Source organism: Odocoileus virginianus, chromosome 7 (genome assembly GCF_023699985.2).
Source record: "Odocoileus virginianus isolate 20LAN1187 ecotype Illinois chromosome 7, Ovbor_1.2, whole genome shotgun sequence".
In the NCBI taxonomy this organism is placed as follows: domain Eukaryota; kingdom Metazoa; phylum Chordata; class Mammalia; order Artiodactyla; family Cervidae; genus Odocoileus; species Odocoileus virginianus.
Window position 1 is genome coordinate 70,049,310 of NC_069680.1, and position 11,589 is coordinate 70,060,898.

At 38.7% G+C, this 11,589-nt stretch overlaps 1 pseudogene; it reads right to left on the minus strand.

The window, feature by feature from the left end:
- Positions 1 to 4,716: 4,716 nt before the first annotated feature.
- On the minus strand, positions 4,717 to 5,279 carry LOC110146622 (translocon-associated protein subunit beta pseudogene; annotated as a pseudogene).
- Between the last annotated feature and the right edge of the window lie 6,310 nt (positions 5,280 to 11,589).

An 11,589-nucleotide genomic window follows, 5' to 3' on the forward strand; every position in this document is an offset into this window, starting at 1 on the left:
GACTCTCTTGTTGAAGAGAGAACATGGAGTGGGTAGAGAAAACAGAAGGGTGGGTACCTTCAGTGTGAACACAATATCCAAAATGGTCATCATCCATAAATCATAATACAGGTAAGCCCTTGGTATCAGGGGCCCAGACAAAGTGACCAATTGGCAGCCATCACTGTTAGCTGGTATTGGAATCCAAGACACAAACCTGGTTTCAAGCTCTGAGCAGACAGAAGATGAAGCACTAGGCAAATCAGAGGTCCAGATTCTCCCCTTGGTAATAAACAGACTACCAAGCCAAGAGATTAGACAGAGAGAAAGTCAAAGCCCAGTACTTGAAAACAGATGCACAAATGTGATCTTGATTGAGCTGCAGATGCATGAGGTGGAACCATCTGATTGCTTTCTGTAAGATATGAGGGAGCAAGTTGGTAGCACCTACTGTCCTGGGGCGGGAGGGGTGACCTCTGGACAAATATAAGGTATCAGACCATGTCGTATGGTCTAGCATATTAGGAAACCCAGGAAAGAACTGCTGAATTGAGTATATGAAATCACAATCAAATATAGCAAATCTGAAGGAAAAGACAAGGACTGAAGGATAGAATGGGTGACTTTTGCAATCACTAAGTCAGTAAAAGGGCAGCACAGTGAAGTTGAAGAGCAGGACAGAAGAGATGCTTTCATTCTTAGAGGGATATGTCTTTCATAGGGAAGTGAAACTCCAGCCTAATAAGGGAGGACAGCTGATTAAAGGAACCATATGTGACTGGAGATGAGCTGCTTGATGCTAAGACAGTTCCTAAGGACAGTGCAGTTTTAGGCAAAGGAGAAAGGAGGGCATAGATATGGAGAGGGGTCTGATATGATCAAAAAGCAGCAAAGCCTGTTGTTATTCCTTATGTGCCTAACCAACTTTTACTATCTTTAACTTCCCAGTCCCAAGGCCAGAGCATCAGACAGCGACCTAGACATGGGTCATGAGATTCCGTCCTTCACTAAAGTGACACCCAGAGCAGTAACTAAACTGTCTGAGGCATAATCGGTCCATCTAACAAACAAAACAGTTCTACCTACCTCACATGATTGTGTAAATGAGATCAGCATCTCTGAACCACATGGTAAATGTTAAGTCACTATGTAATGTTACTATGTGAGTTGTTTTGTAGAAGGTAATTTTTCTGAGCGGTTGGACACTTAGAGCCCCAGGTCCAGATAAAATACAGGAAGGTGACATTGGGAATGCCTCCATTGTGAGTACCCAGTCCGTTCCTCAGATGAGCAATTGTTCCAAGTCTGGCAGGTGTCACATAAGAGGGAGGATGATCTGGCAGCCTCTAAGGCATCCCTCACTTCTCCACCAACCACTGTCGTGTAGGCACTCATGTCATCACACCATCTCCAAGCACAAGGAGCAGAGACCCTCTCCCTGTGTATCTGCCAGCTACCAAGGCCCACACAAGTGGTGGGAGCTGAAAAAGGAGACAAATCAAGGTGAACTCACAGATGTGAGAAGCAGCAAACTGAAATATCAATCATGTTTCCCTAGCACTATGAGAAGCACAGTTCATTTGTTACACCTCAGATTACTTTAAACCAGATGCTCTGTAGGAAATGCCATAGAGCAAAACTGCAAAGAAGAGTCTAAATGTGACAGTCTGCATCACAAAATAAAATAATTCTGGTGCTCCCAAGGACAATGAGTCAGAATCAGTTTACAGAGGGGGGAAAAAAAAAAAAAACAGAAAAGGAAAGGTTTTTCCTTCATTTGATGTTTTAAGAAAGTTTTTAGTCCAGAGCATCTCAAACTTGAGTGTGCCTCCAGACTACTTTGGGACCTTATCCACAGGTAGATTCAGATTCCACAGGTCTGGGAGGTGTGGATGGGGGAGATGCTGCATTTCAACAAGCTCCCAGGTGAGGCTGGTAGTAGGAAGGTACTAGACAATCAAGATTGAGGATTTTAAAGTAGCTCTTATGACTTCTACATACAGATGAGAGAAAACTGATAGGAAGGGAAAGAAGATACCATCTTATAAAATGAGTCACTGATATCAAAACATACTTGAAAAACGCTTGATGTTTGATGTTCTCTTATGATACTTACTCTCCTTTGAAAGTGTTCACAATTCATTTGTGAAGTCAAAATACATACACACACACATAGACACATAAGCATATGAAGTCAGAACCCTGTGTACCCAGGGTGAAAATCAGTATAATGCACTGAGCTAACTTTTCCCTCAGAATTCTTATCTGCTAAAGAAACAATAGAATTATTCACTTTATGACAACTCTGAAGCTTCTATGTGAATGGCTGTCACAAACAATAGCCCTCAATAAATGGTTACCATTGTCAATAATGGTAGTAACGTATCAGTAGACGGAGTTTCTCAATTCTCCTCAATATTTTTAATCTTATTATGAAAGTGAAAGTGAAGTCACTCAGTCGTGTCCGACTCTCTGCGACCCCATGGACTGTAGCCCACCAGGCTCCTCGGTCCATGGGATTTTCCAGGCATGAATACTGGAGTGGGTTGCCATTTCCTTCTCCAGGGGATCTTCTCGACCCAGGTATTGAACCTGGGTCTACCTCATTGTAGGCAGATGCTTTACTGTCTGAGCTACTAGCTTTCTGATTAAAAGTCAATAATTTTCTTTTAATTTTGGGGGAAATATAGAAAAAGATATAAAATGTTTGAATTCATGCTTAATCAAATTGTTAAGAGATGTATATTTTTAATACTCCCATTTGTGAAAATCCATGCCGTATTCATGTCAGATGATATTATAAACATAATATAGTATAAATTTGTGGTTTTAAATTTAAAGCTATAGTGTATATTTTGTATCTTAACATAATCACAAAATATATAGTAAAAATTTCCTATATTACAAAATATGAATTTTTATAATCAACTTTAAATGTTCCTTTCAGTGCAATACGATAATTTATTAAAGTACTCAGTTATTACTTTTACCAGATGTTTAAGATGTTTTCTAATTTCAATATTAAAATTACATTATAATGACTGCTCTTGTAAACATTATTTGTGCACACTTTGGTTATATCATGAATTCAGAAGAAAATATTGCTGAACTAAAGGGTATGTGCATTATTAAAGGTTTTGATATCTATTTTCAAACTAGCCTGCAAAATAATTTACCCATGTCAACTCCCACAGGCAATAGGGCAGCAAGGGGGAAGCATGGGTTTGGGGTGATGGGGTGAATAGGAGAAGAGGGGTTTGAGAGAGGGAGGTCTGTAAAGAATGGCAATGGCTTTGACTTTCACCATGAGCAAAATGGGCAGCATAGAAGGCTTGTAAGGAGTAATCTAAGTCTTTAATAAATCAAGAACCAAAGTTTGAAGACCATGAAAGAAAGCATTATAGTAATTCCAATGAGAGAAGGCCAGGGCTGCAAGATGGAGATGGTGGATAGACTTGGGATTCTGGATTTAATCAAAGGCAATGACAACAAGATTTGCTGAATATGAAGGGGAAAGTCGGTAATGATGAGTTCAAGTTTTTTAGTATGAGAAAATGGGAGATGTGTCATTTCCTGAGTAGGAGAAACCTGTGGGTGGACCAAATGGGCTGGGAAAGAAACTCAGCCACTCAGTTTGGTCAAGTCTGATTTGAGATGTCTTTGAGACACTAAGTGGGCAGTTAAATTGGTAAGAGAGAGACTCTGTAGTTATTAGTCTAAATTGCTCCCCAAGTTCTTTTTGAGTTATGGCTATTATTTATCCTAAAGTGCTACTTTTCTATAAAATAACTCATTTCTTTTTATTAACATAAATTTACAGAATTATCTTTTTATCTTTCATAAACATTGTTAGACGTTCATATAATTGTGTAGGTTTTTTCCTTCTTTTTTCTTGACAAAGCTAGTTCACAATTAGCTGTGTTCTTATCTGTCTTCTTAAGTAGGTATAGATATTTCTATCTAATTTTTATCATTTCTGTTTAAAAATTCCTTAATTTTCTCTATATATTTACTGATGTCTCTGATCTGTTTCCTCATGTTCTCTTATTCTTCTACCAACTATTTACACTGAAGGCTTAATATATTTTAATTTCTTTTGCTTACCAGTAAAATTTCTAAGGATGTGATTTGTGTGTTTGGTGAGAATACATGCATTTTTATGCACATGGTTCATATTTTTGTATTTTGTAGTTTCTTTTTAATATATTCTTATCTGATTTATCCTTTGACCAAGCACTTAATTAAAATATTATATGTTGTGTTTTTTCTTATTTAAAAAATCCCTTTTGGCAAGAGCTTCCCTAAGCCACCACAGAGACTGGGTAGCCTCCAAGAGTCCACAGCTTTCACCTTATCTTCTACCTTCTTTTGGTAGGGGATGGTGGGGAATGGGTGTGGTGTCAGGCAGTCTCAGAGGTGCCCCATCCTGGACCCCTGAGAGAGTTCACATCACTAGCAACATGCCCTATGGCACCTTGCCGGGGGAGGTGGGGGGATCACCACAGGGCCCCTAGGCTCAGGCTGTTGCCATAGGCAATCCCCTTTGTATAGCTTCAGGTGGAACCAAAGAGGCTTTCATAGCCTCCCAAGCCTGGTCCCAAGCTTTGATTGAGAGCAGGGCAAGATCCAGGAGAACATAGCCAAGGGCTAAGGGAGAAGAGATTGCATTTGAGATACCCTTTGGAGTCTGGAAAACACCTGGACATCTTGGGAAGGAAGGGCTGTGGAAGACCCCATTCACTTTTTCTTGACTTCAGGGGTGTCATATTTCCTCTTGCTGGAGTTCCACAACTGCAGCGGTATGCCAATGGGAGGGAGAGTCAGGACCCCAAAGGTCATCCAGTTCAGGAAATGGAGGGAGAATCCCCTATCAAACTCCCACTGAGCCAGGGATCTTTCCTGTCCAGTTGCACTGGTAAAGCCCATCACAACAGACCCATCCTCCTGAGCCAAGTAAGTAATAGTTGCTGAGGTGAAGGGAAATAACCAGCTTTGAGAGGGTGCAGGACCACCATGAGGGAGACGCTGCTAGCAAGTACAGTCTGATCCCATTTGACACTGAGCATCCCAGAGACAATGTCAAAGAAATCTTCTAGAGGGAAAAAGTCATCAGATAATTCCACATCTAATACATACAGCACTTGAGCCAACATTGTAAACATCGTACTGTAAGGTCAGGTCTCACCCCTCCATGGCACATCGGTGTTCAGCAGTGATTTAGAGGCCAAAAGCTTGGCTCCTTCCCCTACCTGAGTGACAGTAAATAGATCCAAAACCACGAACACCAGCAGCCTCGTCATGGGCACCCCCAAAGCCTTTTGGTTGTCAGCAAAATCAGAATCATATGCTGTTCTTTACAAATTTCTAAATTGTATGATTTTTATGTTACGGTTGGTTATTAATTTCCATTTCTTCCAGGCTATATAAACTGTGCATTTTGCAATGCTGAATTTTATACTTTTTGGGTGTATTCTTGAGAATAAGACACGTTAACTGATATGAAACTAGACACAATACAATCCATTATATTGACCTCATTACTTTTACTTTGAAATTAAAGGGAGCTTCCTTTCCTGCTGCAAATGATCATCCTTCTAAATCTACCCTGTGTAACCCTTCTATTATTGATGATGTCAGAGACCATATCACTCTGAGCCCTTTTATAGCTTTGGGATATTTCTTCCTCATTGTATTGCCTCAGAAGCATAACCTAGAAAATATTTTCCTGACAACATCAGTACTTAGCAATACTATAAATCTAACACAAATCTAACACCAAAATTATTCTTGAATTTTCTTCTTCCTTGGAAGGTTTGCTCCCTGCCTCTCCCCTGTGCTTGGAATCTCTGCTGGAACTTCAATTAGATAATGCTCCTGTGTTCCGAAGTTAAAAGTTTCTGTCCTCCAACTCTGGCTCCTCTAGACCTAGGTCTTCTGCTCATGCTGGTAGCATAATGAGGATACACTTGAGATAAGCAAACTGTTATGTTGTAGAGACAGCACTGCTCAGATTCTGGTCAGTTACATTCCTGCGTTTGGTCATTCCAACTGGAATAGAGAAATAGGGATTGTGTTCATCTCTGCAGAAGTCACCATTTAGCCTCGAAGCTTTATACATTTTAGGAACGAGATACAGGAACTGAAAAGAGATAATTCCAGGATATTGTGGAAGAGGACAAAATGTGGGGAGAAATAAAAGTGGAATACCAAGGTGTCTCTCTGAAACAAAAATCAGATTAAACTGGAAACAATAAGGCCTCACGGCCTCATGGATTTCCCTGGTGGCTCAGATGATAAAGAATCCACTGCAATGCAAGAGAGGCAGGAGACATGGGTTTGATCCCTGGGTCAGGAAGATCAACTGGAAAAGGAAACGGCAACCCACTCCAATAGTCCTGCCTGAAGTATTCCATGCACAGAGGAGCCTGATGGGCTACAGTCCATAGGGTTCCAAAGAGCTGGACACGACTGAGTGACCAACACATTCTCTTGCATGGAATGAAGGTATTTTAACGTTCTATGTCATTCACTATTATTTCTTTTTTTCTACAGTCATTTATTGTGTTATCTATATGCCAGACATGCGGTCTGAGACTCACAGCAATTAAAAAAATAATAAAATTTAAAATTTTTATTCAATAAGATAATCTGTGCATAGTAAGCACACTGTCATCATAACTATTATGTTTTGGGCTCTGGATATTTGTAGGAGAAATTATTTTCAACCTAAGGGTAAAATCAAAAGGTGGAAGTAAGGGATCAGGGAAGTTTTTTTGGAAGAGATGTACTTCTAAAGAAGGGAACACTACTTCACGCCTAGTTCATTTGTATGCTATATAGAACTGTCCCTGCCATCTCTTTCCTGGTGTTTGATCGGACTCTGCCTTAGTGAGTATTAATCAAACTCATTGCTTTGCTATTTTTTATGTCACTTAGGTGGAGTATCTTTTTATTTGACCTAATCTGTTGGTAACTTATTCCTTGAAATGAACAGTGAGTGAATAAGACCCCAATCAACAATCAACAATAAAGACTGTTCCTGCCCTGCATTTTAACTAGACACATTTTAATGAAGGGGAATTAAGAAGATTCAGGTGGCATTTTAAAATGAAATGAAAACCAAATCAGATACAGATGACACCAGGCATAAACGTCTTGCATCATGGTCTTTTATAGGCAGTTAGTAACTAGCTGAAGGAGACCGAAGGCATCACACAGCATATGGCGAGATAAATATGGCTTACTTTTAAAACTGCATTTGTGTCACACAATTAAACATTAAAACTCTGTATTCCTAAAGATTCTGCTGCAAAACTTTAAATTTTTGCAAGTTTCATTGTAACCACTCTGGAGACTTTTGAAGACACGAAATCTATCATTAGAAGCAGAATATCTAAGTCACATGATTCCAGAAAACTATTTTTAAAAAGGTGCGAATAAAACTTGCAATCCAATCCAGGGAGCAGCTCAAATAATAACCAATATTCACTCCCAGCTACACCATCCCAGTGAACAGAAGGTATAGATGATTGTGCCTCCCTAGAGCCCAGCAAGGGAAGAAGAGCTCTGAGAACGGACTTGTCCCAAGAGGGACCAAGTGGAGCTGAATTACTGCAAGTCCAAGCCTTGTCTTCAGAGCATAACAGTTCCAGCAAAACTGAGGTTAAGGAGGTGTGTTCCAATATCATTTTGCCACTGCAGCAAAACCAAGACTGACTTAATTAGTGCATTGAATATAGCTTCTGATAGGTATCAAAACTAAGGCCCACCTGGGAAAATGGGCTTTGGTTTCTAAACCCCACTTTTACTGAATTTGGAAAGAAAAAATAAAATAATATTTTTTTCTTAAAAGTTAGAAAAAGTATTTCTAAATTATTTTAACCTAAAAAACACTTCTATTATTTTAAGAAAAAAAAAAGTCCCACTCATGTTTCTTTCTCTCAATTTGAAAAACTGAAAATAGCTGAAGATCACAGGGTACCATTTAATCAATGGTGCCAAAGCAGAAGTCTCAAGAAAATCTCTCAAAGAAAGATGCCAACTTGGAGTTCCTGACTCCACTATCATCTGTAAATGCCAGCAGTTAGGTTTATCTCAGAGGGCTTCTCTGATGGTTAAATGAGTTAATATGTAAATAAGGCTCATAACAATATCTAGAACATAATAAGCAATATATGTATTTGTCACCATTATTATTATTTTGATATTATGAAGATATAATCTAGACAGCCCAGGGTAATGGATGGTTCAAATAATATTTAATACCTTCCATTTGATGGGCATTTAATATGTTTGAGGTACTTTATGGAAACTGACTTAATTTTCACAATAATCCTATGAGGTGGATACTAATGTTATTTCAATTTTATAGTTTGAAAATCTGAGGCTTAAAAGAATCCTCAGGTGCTCAAATTAAGGTTAAGTCAATGGGCTGGAAAGTAGTTGCATCAGCGTTTTAACCAGGCAATCTCCTTGAAGCAGCTGCTCTTTAATAACTAAGTTGAATGTCCAAAACAAACAAAGGCAAGATTTATAGTGGCCAAGATCAACATGTAAATCTAGAGAAATCTAACCTAGACGTGTTACACTTGTGACGGTATAAGCAAAGTCACACATGCCACACACATGATGCAGGGGAGCAAAATCTGTCACCCCAAAATATGCCTCTTTGACATGAGGTTTATTTTGAGCTAAAGGCAATCAAAACCCAGGAGTTCTAGGAAAAGCTCTTTACCTCCCTCTCCACTGCCTTAATTCACATAGGAGGGGGCCCTGTAGCATTAGACATCCATACCAGACATTCTTTTTCACTTAAGAAATTTATCTGTGTAACAGAGTAACATCTACTCTGTTGGCTAAACATCTACTCTCCCGTCCAGTGAACGGCCTTCCTCCCTTTGTGTCCCCGAGTCCCTGTGATCCTTTCCTCAGCAGGATGCAATATAAGCTTCATCTACCTGGCTGCCCTTTATGTCTTCATATCTTTATGTGGCTTCTATATGTTTGTAAATCTGTTTTCCTCCTGTTACTTTGTCTTATATCAATTTAATTATTAGAATAGCAGAAGAATCTACAAGGGAAGAAGGGAACTTTTTTCCATGCCTCAAATGACAAATATGCAAATATGACAAATACATGCAAAGAGTTCAACAATTATTTGGAGATAAAAAGCAATCAACAGCATGAATAGAACCTCAGGGAAGCTTCTTGCTTTTAAAGATTAAAGTACTTATGTCTAAAGTCAGAGCCCCTCAACTGTTCTTCCCCACACTGTGTGTCTCTGTATAACCTCATGCTTTGATAATGCAAAGAGAAGAGGCAGGGATCTGTTGAGTTTTCAGGATAAATTCATATGGATGCCAACTAATGTTCTCCACTTTTAGACTGAGGGATCAGTACACAAAGGTTGAAATTTCTTACTGAGGATGTGCTAATATAATAAACCCCAAATAACCCAGAGTCTGTGAATTAGATTTTGCTTTCTTTTTCTTCTTTCATGTCACTTAGCCAGAATGACAAGCTAGTCCTTGTGGCCTCACCAGATGTTCCATATGAACCTGTCATGTAGAAACTTCAGACTCTGTTTTTCCTTGTCACCCATCTCTAAGTCTGCAGTATGGCCTAACAAGATCTAAAAGAGCATACACTTCTTCCTTAGACTCCAAAACACTGCCAATGCTATTGATAACATTAGTAGTAACTCTACTTAGAAAACAAGACTACATGTTTCACTTCTAGATTACAACCATGTACAGCTTATTTAGAAGCATTACTTGCAGACATAGGAGAACTCACCTAGTCTTTTCACCATCACACATATCTTGCATTTGGATCTGTAATATCTTTAAAAATCTTAATCCTTGTGTCTTTTGTTTCCTGTGGATGGAATAGGCTTGATGAGTCTGTATTAGGTAACTAGCATTCATTTTGATAGGTAATTTCTCTCCTGGGTTGCTTTTAGCTCAGTGCCCTGGCAATCTTTGCCGCACTGCCAGAGACTCCATTCTTCAGTACTTCTAAAATACTCATACTAGTGTGTAATCTTTAATTCCCTCTCCACAAGCACAAGCACAAACGTGGCACTGTAAGATTTTAGAAGTGAATCATTTATGGTAACAGGAAGAATTAAAATCTATACAAGAAAAATTGTGTGTGATAATGGGATGGGGGAGTGTTCCAAATCCACAATTAGGATTCCTAATGTGCAGTGAATACACCTAGATCTTACAGCACAAGTGCTGAAAAGAAGAGATTGCCCTAGTGTCAGCCCAGATGCCATTTCAAAGATTGGAACCTTGATCTATTTTCGGGACAGTTCCAAGTTTGATTTTACTTTTGTTTATGCTTAGTAATAGAATTATTTTTTTAATATTATATAAATGGTTTGTGGGCACAGACATTGCAAAAGTTTAAAGTACTGCACACCCTCAATCTGAGCTCCTGGCACCCAAGGGTATCCTCTCTCTGTGAAATTGTAAGACCATCAAAGTTTGGGCAAACTCCACGAGAATAGTAACTTCATGAGGGAGCCAATGGACAGCCAAATCCCTAGCCCCACAAGCCCTATCTTTTGATACCCATTATCCTAGTTCCTATTTTGAGCATAAAGAAAATTAAAGTCAACCTTGGGATTCAGTCTAAGTTTTCATTCTCACCAATCTTTTAACACAGACCAGACTCAGTTTTTGCCCCTTACCCAACCACCCTCCTCTAGTTCCTACTCAAATCAAATAAAATAGTGCATTTCATCATATGAAAGAAGTAAGGCCAGACTAATATTTGGAGTTTTTATAAAACCTGAAAGCTTATACATTTTTAACTATGAAAAGAGAGCAAATGTGTTATTAAGTTTCTAAAGTCCAACAGCTCTCTTATCCTTCCTTCCCCTTGAGTTTAAAGCCCCAGAAATAGGATTAAGTCAAGGTACTATCCCAAAGATGCCTTCTAACTCAGCTGATAATTTAGTTTCCTGGATCACATCAACTCACATCTCAAATACATCATTACTAAATTCTTAAGGGTCTAAATGAACATCTGTGTTTTTGCTTTTTCTATTTTTTTCCTCTGTAGATGGCCAGTGGTATCTAAAGATAAGCCTTATTGGGGGGCAATGTGAATCTATTACTTACAGTGGCAGACTGGTCCACAATAAGAAGAAGCTATCTTATAAATCTCTATAATTAAAAGTATGGTCCATGGTTATCTGCCCCAGAATTCAGACAGGAGTTTGGGGAAATGAATATTACTGGGCTCTACCCTATGTTTCTGAATTAAAATCTCAAGAAAAATTTCTGGGCATCTATACATGAAAATGTCCCTCATTAAATTTTAACAGTGGAAATCCTCAAACTACTCTTTTAAGTCATCTCATCCTTAAGATAATATTGGGGCATATTGCATAAACACATGTACATATATAAACATACACATATGCATTTTTCCTCTTGTAGTTTAAGCAAATGAAACAATGACACACTTTGCTTTTAATTATCACTATAAATCTTTCTGTGCTATATATGCTTACTGTGCTCTGCATTAGAATGAACTGATGGTTTTCTAACTTATTAGTAACTTCCCAGACCCTAACTAAACCTGAACTGAGGGTTCAGG